Genomic DNA, 13,191 nt, shown 5'->3' on the forward strand with positions numbered 1-13,191 from the left:
ATATATATATATATATATATATATATATATATATATATATATATATACACACACACAGTCAAACCTGTCCTATCGGCAACCTGTAATTAACGATCACCTGCCTTAAGCGGCCATTTTTCTCCTCCCAAACGACTTTTAATGTAAATGCACCTGTAATAAGTGGTCACTTGTTTAATGCGGCCAGCGCATATATGTATGTATTGATGTTCCAGTAACCAATGATTAATAAATCAACATGCTCTAGTGGTGTCATTAAACAAAATAAACTTTAAACTTTAACGAATTAAACGCATTTTACATGGTTTACAGCTAATAGCAGAATGAAGGGAAAGAAAGAAAGAAGTGTTTTATTTAACGACGCACTCAACACATTTTATTTACGGTTATATGGCGTCAGACATAATAATTATGGTTAAGGACCACACAGATTTTTTTTAGAGGAAACCCGCTGTCGCCACATAGGCTACTCTTTTACGACAGGCAGCAAGGGATCTTTTATTTGCGCTTCCCACAGGCAGGATAGCACAAACCATGGCCTTTGTTGAACCAGTTATGGATCACTGGTCGGTGCAAGTGGTTTACACCTACCCATTGAGCCTTGCGGAGCACTCACTCAGGGTTTGGAGATCCGAACCCAGTACCTACCAGCCTGTAGACCGATGGGTTGCCACGACGCCACCGAGGCCGGCAGAATGAAGGGGAAACATGGTTAAAAGGTTTCAGGCCAACTCATTTTGCTCGAATATATCGATAATTTTGCCCGAATATATTGATCATTTTTGCCCGAATTCAAGGATTTGCTGCAGCAACAGGGGAGGAGGGAGGGAGAAGAAGGGGAAATTGCTCTACTATTGTGGAGAATGTATTGTTTGCAAATAAAAATGACAAAAACGAAAACACCATCAATAACGTTTTATATGTAGCGGTATGCATGTGTGTGGGTAATTAGTTGCGGTCAGCTATGAGACATTTATAACAATGGACTAAAACCAAACACGTATATTATTCATAGCCGCCGGCCACGACAGCTACATGTTTTTCTCAATAATGCACTTACACTTTTATGACTCAGCAGTTTTACTATAATACACTAAAAATAGAGTAAATGCATTTACAAATACAATACTGTGGGACTAATATTGACTTACGGCGTCGGCCATTTGGCACGACGGAACAGCACATACATAATCTCATATGACTGTTGTTCTCGTCCTTACCTTGATCAAATCGTATAGCGAGAGAATGATAAACGTCTCAGGTGCGTGTCCAGGGAATCGTGATGGGTGGGTGGGGGGGGGGGGGGGGGCTTTTAACGTTGGTGAGTGAAAGTTGAAGTCATGATCCCCAGAAATATTTTTTAAAAAGAGCATACTAGAACATACTTTTAATTTTGTGTTTATTTGTTTCAAAAATGTCTACGTGAAACTGCTGTAGGCAGGTTCAAAATTGCCGTAGTAGAGCATTCTAACTATCGCAGAAATATTTAAAATTGCCGTAGTAGATCATTCTATCACAGAAACCTTTAAAATTGCCGTAGTGGTTCATTCTAACTATCACAGAAACCTTTAAAATTGCCGTAGTGGTTCATTCTAACTATCACAGAAACTTTTAAAATTGCCGTAGTAGAGCATTCTAACTATCACAGAAACCTTTAAAATTGCCGTAGTAGAGCATTCTAACTATCGCAGAAACCTTTAAAATTGCCATAGTAGAGCATTTTAACTATCGCAAACATCTTTAAAATTGCCATAGTAGAGCATTCTATCTATCACAGAAACCATTAAAATTGCTGAAGTAGAGCATTCTATCTATCACAGAAACCATTAAAATTGCTGAAGTAGAGCATTTTATCACAAAACCTTTAAAATTGCCGTAGTAGAGCATTTTAACTATGGCAAATACTTTTAAAATTGCCGAAAGTAGCGAAGCGGTTTTAGCGCTAATATCACTTTAAGTGCATTTATAAGGTAGTCATGAACTTAAGATGATCTTAGCGCTAAAATTGCTTCGTAAAACAGGAACCAGGATAGTAGGTTAGTGGTTAGTGAGAGAGAAGTGGCCTTACCCATGGAGTTGTTAAACTCGCTCTGGGTGGGAGCCGGTAACGGGATGCAAACCAACGTTCTACCAGTCTTAAGTCGATGGCTTAACAACTACACCACCAGGGCCAGGTCTGGTAGCCAGTGGGTGCTTATCAACATGTGCTACAGCTATCGGATGCTGGATTTGACACCTATACCTGTCACCCGTGCGATTCCCCTGCACAGTGACTTTGTCCAGCTTGCGGTCATCACTGATCATCCATCAAAGGCAACTGTGGAGCGAATCTTCCTTGACGTGTATTCCGTGTGTGTGTGTGTGTGTGTGTGTGTGTGTGTGTGTGTGTGTGTTGTGTTTATTTTTACCACATCTCACCCCCATCCCCGCCAGACACAAATACGCCCGCCTATGAAACGCAACAACCTTCGTCTATGTCCTCGGATTGCAGCCACGTCTCGTTAAACGGCATACAATCTGACGGCGTAAGACATTCCATCATCCTTGACCTCAAACCTGCTGATGTAAGACAATTTCTAGGTGTTTGTAATTACTATCTGTACGGTATCCAGTTTTTCTTCAGAAAGGTGCTTGTCGCAAAGGGTTGCCGCCTAACCAAGCGGACCAGTTCGCCGTCTTTGGGTGCTGACCTCACACGAGGCCGTCCAGACCTTGAACCGTCCTTAACCTCATTGGTTTGCCGATGTTCTGTGCCAATCTGCTTATAACCGAGTGGTGGTAGTCGGACTGATGCCCAAACGATTATAGGATATTCTTGCATTAATCATGCCTATTACTCGCCACCTTTCACAGTCCGATAATCTCTAGCCCGAGTTCTCTGCCGTTCGAGAGTCAGATGAACATTTGGACGGTAATAATCGCTCTCTGTCAAGAGATAACATCATAACGAAAACACGGAACCCCTGCCTACTACCTGGTAGGCAAAGATCCCCGCTCTAATACACCAATAATATACCTATGTTTGACGTTAAATATTATTACATTCATCATTTTCGAGTTCGTCAAATAGCAAAATTAATATTTCACACATTAACCACTAATACACATACTACATGAAGAAACACGACCGCACTCCTTTTCAACAATGTTCCGGTTAATAACGTAGGTCCTGGCGTGTTTTTTCCTGTAGTGTAGTAATTAGTGATTAATATATAGCCTACAGTCTTTGCAGTCAGCGATCTGGAAAATGATCGTTGTAAAGGTATTTAACATCAAACATAGGATTATTTTTGTATTAGAACGAGAATCTTGCCAATCCGGTGGTAGGCAGAGATTCCTGGTTTTCGTTATAAATTAAAGCTGTATCCTAACCGGCCGCGAGCGACACAAGCGATTATTTTAGAAATTATTGATTTCAACTGCCGTATCCTAAACGCACGCGTACGGCGCGACAGATAATTATGTCGCGTCGCACGCGTGCGATTAGGATGCGGCACTTGAAAGCAACGATTTCTAAAATAATCGCTCGCGGCCTGTTAGGATACAGCTTTATGGTCGCGTCTGGTTAGGATATAAATATTATCGCGTCACTCGCGTCCGGTTAGGAAACAGCTTTATGTGCCATATTTAAGAATACTTTAAATTGTGCTTGAATTTACGACTTTCAACAAGTCGCGGGTGCGTTATTACACAATTAGAAGCGTTAATTTCTATATTTGCCACTAAATTGAGTTCTACTCTTGACCAACCTTTGCCTTAGGATGGACGTAACATCATTCTGTCATTAAATAGATGAAGGATGGTAGGATTCGAACCCTAAATTAATGTTATCTAGATTGTATAATATATATGCCAAGCATTATTGAATTGCCTTTCCTGCCCTGGACGGAGAAGCCGGCATAGGTCGACACCTGCGCCCATGACAGGCGTGTGCTACAACAGCTTGCTCTGAATGTACAAAAATGCCAGAATCGGGATAACAACGTTTGTTTGTACAATTTACGGGTGGTTTGGCGCGGATGGGTGTGGGCAAATGCTGGAGTAAATATTCGAATTCGGGTAAAAATTATAGAAATATTCAGGCAAAATGAGTTGGCCGGATTGATACCTTTTCACCGTGTATTTCCATCATTCTACACACAATATTAATTGTAATCTATGTAAGAATACGTACAGGTTCCACACCACCATTAATTACTCCATACAATTAAAACAATTTTTATGTCGATTTCCGACCCACATACTCCCAAACCAAAAAAAAGAAAAAAAGAAGAAAGATACCCCCCCCCAAACCCCCCCCCCCCCCCAAAAAAAAACCGTACTTCTATGGAAAGGAAAATAACATTTGTTTAACGATACCTCAAAGAAAGAGAGATTGGGAGTAAGGGAGGGCAAGACAGAGAGAAAGGGAGGGCAAGACAGAGAGACAGGGAGGGGAAGAGATAGGGGGACTCGTTACTGCTATACAGGCTTCTCGGTCCTTTCACAAGGTTAATCAAGGGATATGTATATGTACTTCCCCACAGACAGGACTGTATATAACATAGCCTGTAACGTACTAGTTGTGAGACACTAACTTCGACGGGGAAGAAGGCAGGACTGTACATAACATAGCCTGTAACGTACTAGTCGTGAGACACTAACTGGGACGGGGACGAAGGCAGGACTGTACATAACATAGCCTATAACGTACTAGTTGTGAGACATTAACTTGGACTGGGAAGAATGCAGGACTGCACATAACATAGCCTGTAACGTACTAGTCGTGAGACACTAACTTGGACGGGGAAGAAACCCGAATGCACTGATGGCGGTCAATTCTACCACTGAAGTACATACTAGCCGTTTGTTGTCAGTACGTGTTGCAAGCACTACGGATTTCACTGAACCCGCTTGTTGGAAATGTATAAAACTTTTCGGTTATAATCGTTTTCGAGACCGGCTTCGGTGATTAATGGTTAAACCATCGGACTTAAGGCTGGTAATACTGCGTTTGCACCCCTGTACCGGCTCCCACTCTGAGCGAGTTTAATGACTCAAAGGGTAGGGCCCCATCACCGAGTTTTGCCTCACTAACCAGTAACCCACTGTTATGGAAAGACAGCTCAGATAGCTGTGGTGTGTGCCCAGGGCAACGTTCTTGAACCTTATTTGGAAATAAGCACGGAAATAACTATAAATGAAATCGTTCAGAGCTATATCTAATTCAGTCGGTAGAGCGGACACTTGAGGTGCTGGTATCGTAGGATCGAACCACCTGAATGCACCCATTCTCTGATTGAGTTTTTCCCATCCCAATCAGGTCTGACTACTGGTATATTATAGGCCGATCTGCTCTAGTGGTGTCGTTATACAAAACGAACTTTAAAGTTTTATTCCTCGAGCTTCGTGTATGCTTGAAACCAAACCTAATAGTCTGGTTATGCAACTAAAGTTATTTGATGAACACATAATGTTAAAATATACATTACGACTGCTTCGAGATAAATCCTCAAATAGCCCACATTCACATCTCAGCTATATGGATATCTAAGGAAATGTTTTATTTAACGACGCACTCAACACATTTTATTTACGGTTATATGGCGTATTGTATGGATATCTGTTCATGTCATTAATAAAGTTAGTTTACCAATTACATTCACGGACGCACGACATTGATTTACTTTTTCGGGTGTTTGACTTTTTTCCAGGTGTATATATACTGATGGAAAGAAATAAGAGATGACATCAGAAGTAGCTAATAATAAATAATTACTGCAATCTAAACCATTATCCATAGTATCTAAAATACATTGTTAAAAATAATCGAGGTCAATCAGCCAATCAAATCGCAAGAGAACTCCGTGTAACAATCACCGTTTAAGTGTCTGGTCATACTATTCGTAACAGACTACAAAGAAGTAACATGTTGACCCTACGTTACCCACATTTGACTGTGAGACACATTACTGCCAGACGTCAATGGTGTACACATCGTTGGCATTGGGCTGACAGGCGTTGGGCTCGGGTAATGTTTCCAGACGAATCCAGATTCACAATAGACTTCCATGATCGACGACAGCGTCGTCCCAATGAACGCCAACGTCAACGTTCGTCCTCATGACCGATTTGGAGAAGGGTCCGTTATGGTGTTGGGTGGCATTATCATGACTGCCAGAACCCAGCTGCATATTGTTCATGGGAGGGTCACTGGGCAGTACTACAGTGACAAGTATTACAGTGACAACATCCTTGCACCGATCGTTGTGCCCTTCGCGCGTCAGGCTGGACGCCATTTTGTTTTTTTAGGACGACAACTCCCGTACTCACCAGAGTCAACTGGTCACTGCGTATCTGCAGCAACAGAACATCACCACACTTCCGTGGCCATCCCTAAGCCTAATTCACCCATTGAGGACATGTGAGACATCATCGGACGATGTCTCCGAGAACGTCAACGTCAGCCAATACAACCAACTTGGCTGAATTAGGCACCGCTCTCCAAAACGAATTGGACAGGATCCCCCAAAATGTTATTGGACGTTTAATCAGAAGCATGCCCCGTCGGATTCGTGCGTGCTTGGCGCACTGCGGGAATGTTACCCGTTACTATGCAAATATTGAAAATGTCAAACTGACAAGCACCACCCCTGTTGCCAATCTGTGTCTCCTCCGGACCTACATCACTATCCTGGTTATAATCTTTAAAGCCAATCCCTGGCAACATGAGTGCTTGTGTTTTACCGTTAATTAATATTGCAATAAAAATCTCTGTTATATTGCGTTATATTTGAATATCCCCTACTTATTTTGAACATTATATAATTGTATTGCTGAAATTTAACCTCCTATTACATATTTGTATTTTACACAGACAATAATAATCTGGTAGTGAAATAAATTTGGTCTACAGTACCGTGTGTTCACATATTATTATTTTTCTATCGGTGCAGCCCAGACAACCGAGGAACGTGCTGCGTGTCCAGAAAAGCGTGCTTGGGCCTTGGGCATAAAGCCGAAAATAAGTTATATTCAGAAGAAAACTGAAGGAAAGCGAACCCAGGTTTTTATTTTTATTTACATAGAGTAGGACATAAAACGTACATTTTCGTCCTTATCTTATAAATACTACTATACATCAGCCTTTTAGAATGACATAGCCCAGTGGTAAAGCGCTCGCTTGATGCGCGGTCAGTTTGGGCTATTTCTCGCTCCAGCCACCAAGACTGGTATATCAAAGGCCGTGGTATGTGCTATCCTGTCTATGGGATGGTGCATATAAAAGATCCTTTGCTGCTAATCGAAAAGAGTAGCCCACGAAGTGGCGACAGCGGGTTTCCTCTCTCAATATCTGTGTGGTCCTTAACCATATGTCCGACGCCATATAACCGTAAATAAAATGTGCTGAGTGCGTTGTTAGATAAAACATTTCCTTTAGAATGATGTTTCTAAGAAAGAAAGAAAAACAAAAAGAGTCCCAAACTTAATTTTTATTTATGGACATATCTGATATGTTCATAGTACTAGATGGTCATGAAGACACACGTGTACACGCAAACATACACGCACGCATGCACACACGCGCATACATACACAATGTAACTATATAACATAGACCTGTGTACAAACATACAAAAATATATAAAATACACACGCATGCACGCACACACATATACACAATAATATAATGTATATATAATCACACAAATACACACATGTATACATAACAAACCCACACCCATACATATATGCTGACGCACACATACACATAGTTTTGTGACATTATTGCATTATTTAAAAAAGTAAAAGCAACATACCTGAACTCGTGGGTTGTGGACCGATTAACGAAGCCAGTCCAGTTAACCCGCTTCCACTGACAATCGAGTTTACAATGTTCGTGTGCTTTAGGCAGAAAGACATGCCCCTTATACAATCGTCACATGATTAATGTTTTATTTCCACGCACCTGACACGAATATTTATTTGTTTCTGAGTAAACCATGTATTTTAAAATGCTGCTGTTTAAGTTCAGTACGACATTGAGAGAATATGTGTTTACAGGCCTGTAGAAACCGAGGTATGGGGATGGGGTGGAGAGCTGTGTCCCTCCACTAAAGACCCAAACTTTTTCTCTCTTTTTTATTTGTTCTACTATATGTAAAAAGAAAAAAGAAAAAAAGAGTGAAAGAAATGTTTTATTTAACGACGCACTCAACACATTTTATTTACGGTTATATGACGTCAGACATATGGTTAAGGACCACGCAGATATTGAAAGAGGAAACCCGCTGTCGCCACTTCACGGGCTACTCTTTTCTTTTCGATTTGCAGCAAGAGATCTTTTATATGCACCATCCCACAGACAGGGCCTTTGATATACCAGCCATGGTGCACTGGCTGGAACGAGAAATAGCCCAATGGGCTCACCGACGGGGATCGATCCCAGACCGACCGCGCATCGAGCGAGCGCTTTATCACTGGGCTACGTCCCGCCCCCGAGAGAGAGAGAGAGAGAGAGAGAGAGAGAGAGAGAGAGAGAGAGAGAGGGAGGGGGGGGGGGGGGTTACGTAGTTCGTAGGTTACGCCATTTCACATATCGTTATGTTTTAATACAATGGTTCGTTCCCGATACTTTAGTATATACAATGATATATTTCTTCACATTCAAAATTAAAAACAAAACATACCAGCATATCCATGGGATACAATTTTGAAGGTGTGTGGGGGGGGGGGGGGGCGGCGATGGTCTGGCACTAGCATAGAGATTACTTTATATTAGGTGGTATCCAAGCATAACTGTCTCGAGCACTCGTTCCAACAAGTGCTCCACAACTGGTCAGAGGTCGTGGTGTGTGCTTTCCTGTCTGTTGGAAAGTGCATATAAAAGATCTCTTGCTGCATTAGGAAACATGTAGCGGGTTTCCTATGATAACTACGTTGTTGCATTACCTAATTTTGAATATCTGTAGCTGATCATGAATTAATCAACGTGCTTTAGTGGTGTACTTAAGCAAACAAAACAAACTTTAACTGTCTCGAACACTATTTAAATGATGACCAATTTATGCCATAAACGTTTCAAGTTATTGTTTCTGGTATTGTTTTTGTTTGTTTACTATTGTTTTTGGTGGTGGTGGATGTGTGTTCGTGCATGCGTGCATGCGTGCGTGCGTGTTAGCTCGAGTCATATCCAGCTCTATCCCTGATTGATATTGATGTGTGGGGTACCCCACATATTAATATCAATAAGGGGTAGGGCTGGAGGTAACTCGAGCTAGTATGTGTGAGTGTGGCTTATGTTGATTTTATAAAGTTTATTATTTTTTAAAATACATCGGGCTATTAATAAAATCCCTATTTTTAAGATTGAATAGCAAAAACATTTTGCAAAATAGAACAATGCTATTTTGCATAAAACCAGTTTATTATATCGTGTATTGACGGTAACATTTTCATTTCGATACATGTCTTACTTTGAAAATGGCGCGCAGTGCAACATGTAATGGTAAAAACAGAATCTTCATTTACCGTACACAACACTACCAACGATGGTCGATTAGCACACCATTTCTTTTCACATTTCACATATTTTTGTTTCTATGATAAAACAAACTTCTTTATTCATTCGAGTGTAACTTTTGCCCCAACGTTTCGAAATTTCCTTTTTTGGGACTGTCTTTCTGAGAAATTCGACAGGGGTCGTAAGAACAAATTCATTAGTAGAAGTGCTTTAAAAGGAAATCTCGATATGTTTGAGGCAGAAACACACCAAAAACCCCACTCTAGCCAAAAAAAAGGAGAAGAAAATCGTGGGCCAAGCGGCCATTGCTTCTGATACTGGTATAGCACTTTTTGACACCTCGTTTTGTATCACGCGCCATTTAAAAAGTAAGACATATTCCAAAACGAAAACTGTAGGCCTACCATTAATACACAACACAAGAAACAGCTTTAGAGCAAAATTCCACTGTTTTGCATTGTATACTTTCTTCTACTATTTAACTTCCAAAAGTTAGAGGTTTCTTTAATCACCAGATATATCAGATGTATCTTCATTGTCTTTCACGTAAAATAAGAAGCCGTAATGTTAAACTTACATTCCTTTCCACCATACATGTTTACACTTTGTGAGGATTTTATTACTGGGGTTAGTACAAATCTGAACTATTTGTTCACAAGATCTCTCTTACAATAGTTTATCTGCCAGATCGCCCGAGTATATTGTACACCTTTTTGTTTTGTTCATGCTTAGCACCCACTGTATATTTGTTCCTTCGGGTGTGAAAAATATACTGGCGATCGAAGAAAGTATATACTGATCAGATTTTAGAAACAGTAAAAACGACAGTTAATGCAAGTGTTTATTTGGAAAGTATAATCATTTGGTGAAATATGCACACTTAATACACTATAATTACCATCAAATGTGAACATCACAGTTCGCTAACAGCACTAGTGGCAAAATGTGCGATTTCACGTAAAAACGTTTCTGTATACTTTCTTTTGATCGTCAGTATACATAATAAGGGTAAATAACAGGCGTCGGAAGATGCCAGCAACTGGAGGATTTCCAGCGTCTCCTAAAACTGCTGAACTAGTATCTTTTAAATTTAGGCATACACTTCATGTACATGCACTTGTAATGGAATTGTTGAGTATACATGTTTTATTCCAATACCAAAATAAGTAACCACAAGCAAGTTTTAGTTCTATGGTGTTTTTATCCCTATGCTTCCATAAGTCTTTTATCGGGGGCTGGACGTAACCCAGTGGAAAAGACAGTGTTCGCTTGGTGCGCTGTCGGTATGGGATCGATCCCCGTTGGTAAACACATTAGGCTATTTTTCTTTCCAGCCAGTACGCCACGATTGGTAATATATTAAACACCGTGGTATGTGCTATCCTGTCTGTGGGATGGTATATATAAAAGATCCCTTGCTACTAATGGAAAATCTTTAACACTATATATAAAAATTACCAAATGTTTGACATCCAACAGCCGATTATTAAATAATCAATGTGCTCTAGTGATGCCGTTAAACAAAACGTTTTCTTTCTGTTTTTGTGTTTTATCATGTACTCTATTCCCAAGTTATTTTAAACCTGAACGCATTTCAATATATATCCATGGACATTTGTGTTGGAAGGTGGGATAATAAGCTCACAACTATTGGCACGTGCTCCTGAATGTATTCTACTACTTTTTGATTGAGTTTTTCAATCTGTTTGATACGAAAGTTGTTGTTTTTTCAATGGGTTGTTTTTCACATTGGCTGTGGGATATTCAATCCAGGTTGAAACACTGTCCTAGCCACACACTTCAGTTCTCTCATTAAATGCATTATATGCACCAAAATTTTATTCTGTTAAAACTTAGATAATTGTAAAGAGTTCACACGTATATAGAACGCGTTCAGATGATTAATATATACGCACGTGAATCAATGTAAAAATAAAAATAATACTCCGTGTCATAATGATGACACATAGTGGTTGTACACATGTTTTCATTAGCAGTGACTATTATATACAAACCCTATTCCTGGCCTTACACGTCCATTTGAGCGAACACTGTGTGAGATTTCTCATATCACCCGGCAATATCCAACATATTTAGTGACTGATTCAAAGGCATCTGATTGGCTGCTACGTCGTAATGACCTATATGTCAAAGCCAAATCATCCACAGAAATTAACACTATGTACTGAAATCAATTTCAAGAGCAAGTCAAGTAAGCAAGTTTTATCTGGAAAAAGACGACATATATATGTATTTTAACGTGGTGTTTGAGAAACCGTGTCTGTTAAATACCATGTAATTTACAATTGAATATTTAGAAACGTGTTAACTCGCTCACTCGTCATCAACGAGAACGTCATGACATTGATCATTGTACCAGGCTAGACCAAGAGATACAGGCCCGTAGCCAGCATTTCGAATTTCAAATGTGTGCGTATGCGTGTGTGTGTGTGTGTGTGTGTGTGTGTGTGTATGTGTGTGTGTGTGTGGAGTGTATGTGTGTGTGTGTGTGTGTTTGTTGGTGTGTGTGTGTGTGTGTGTGTGTGTTGGTGTGTGTGTGTGTGTGTTGGTGTGTGTGTGTGGGGGGGGGGGGGGGTCGACTAGGTATTTGGTGAGGCATTTTGGATACGACATTGCCCGAGAGGTCGAAATGCCGGAGCTTTGTTTAGGGGTCCAAAGGCATGATCCCCCTGAAGATTTTAAATATATGAAAGCCTAAAACGCGTTTTCCTGGCATTTGGAACTTAATATTGATATTTTTGACTATCTTATAGATTGTATTTTTGTTATTAATGCTTATTATTATTTATTTATTTATTTATTTATTTATTTATTTATTTATTTTATTACTATTTTTTAAAACTACATTCCCTTGAATATTTTTATTATTTAAGCATATAGAACAGAAAATCCAATTACGTTTGGCGCATAATATTATATGACGCCGCACTCTGTATTGGTTTCACTACGCTGGCTTATCAAGGTCAAAAACAAAGCCAGTATTTTGAAAGTAGGACACTTTTGACGGGCTCGTACCGATCTCGGTTTTCATTGGCTTATCACAAGTATAGAATTCCCCAACAAGAGATCACGTGAGATTTCGCAATTTTTGAACAAATTTACCTGTCTTGATTGAGGGGTCGTCTCATATCTCCAAAACATATTTATATCCATAGAGGTATGGTACAACGCCTTTCCAGGGGTCGATGAGTGGGGGATTTGCCTTGAAATTTTGACAGTGGCCAGCTGTTGGCATACGCGTTACATGCAAGGGGGTGTTACTAATTACGTAAAGCTCTAGGGGTAGAGGAAGAGGGTACTGTGTTCGATTTACGTAACATTTTTCAAGACTATATGTTAGTTTTATTCATTATGCGCGGTCAGTCTAGGATCGATCCCCATCGGCGGGTATACAAAAAGACCATGGTATGTGATATCCTGTCTGTGGGATGGTACATATAAACGGTCCCTTGCTATATAAAAAAAAAAAACCGTAGCGGGTTTCCAAGGCGCGTGTGCAGGGATTTCAGCGGGGTTGGGGTTATAGACTGTATTGAGCGAAGTTTATATGGGGCCATGCTCCCCCCAAAAATACATTTCAATTTTGTTTAAGCTTAGGCAAGTAAGGGTTTCGACCTCCAATACCCTCCCCCTGCACATGCACCCGATTCCTCTCTAAGATTATATGTCAA

General features: G+C 40.2%; 1 protein-coding gene across 2 annotated transcripts in view; it reads right to left on the minus strand.

The window, feature by feature from the left end:
* Positions 1-7,864, minus strand: part of LOC121380911 (sodium/hydrogen exchanger 10-like) — an 84,409-nt gene extending 76,545 nt beyond the window's left edge. For both annotated transcript variants that reach the window (XM_041509942.1, XM_041509941.1), the window contains exon 1: positions 7,797-7,864. The gene's annotated coding sequence lies outside the window, so the exon portion shown is untranslated. The remainder of the gene's footprint in view (positions 1-7,796) is intronic.
* Positions 7,865-13,191: the final 5,327 nt, after the last annotated feature.

The sequence above is a fragment of the Gigantopelta aegis genome, chromosome 9, assembly GCF_016097555.1.
Source record: "Gigantopelta aegis isolate Gae_Host chromosome 9, Gae_host_genome, whole genome shotgun sequence".
Lineage (NCBI taxonomy): Eukaryota > Metazoa > Mollusca > Gastropoda > Neomphalida > Peltospiridae > Gigantopelta > Gigantopelta aegis.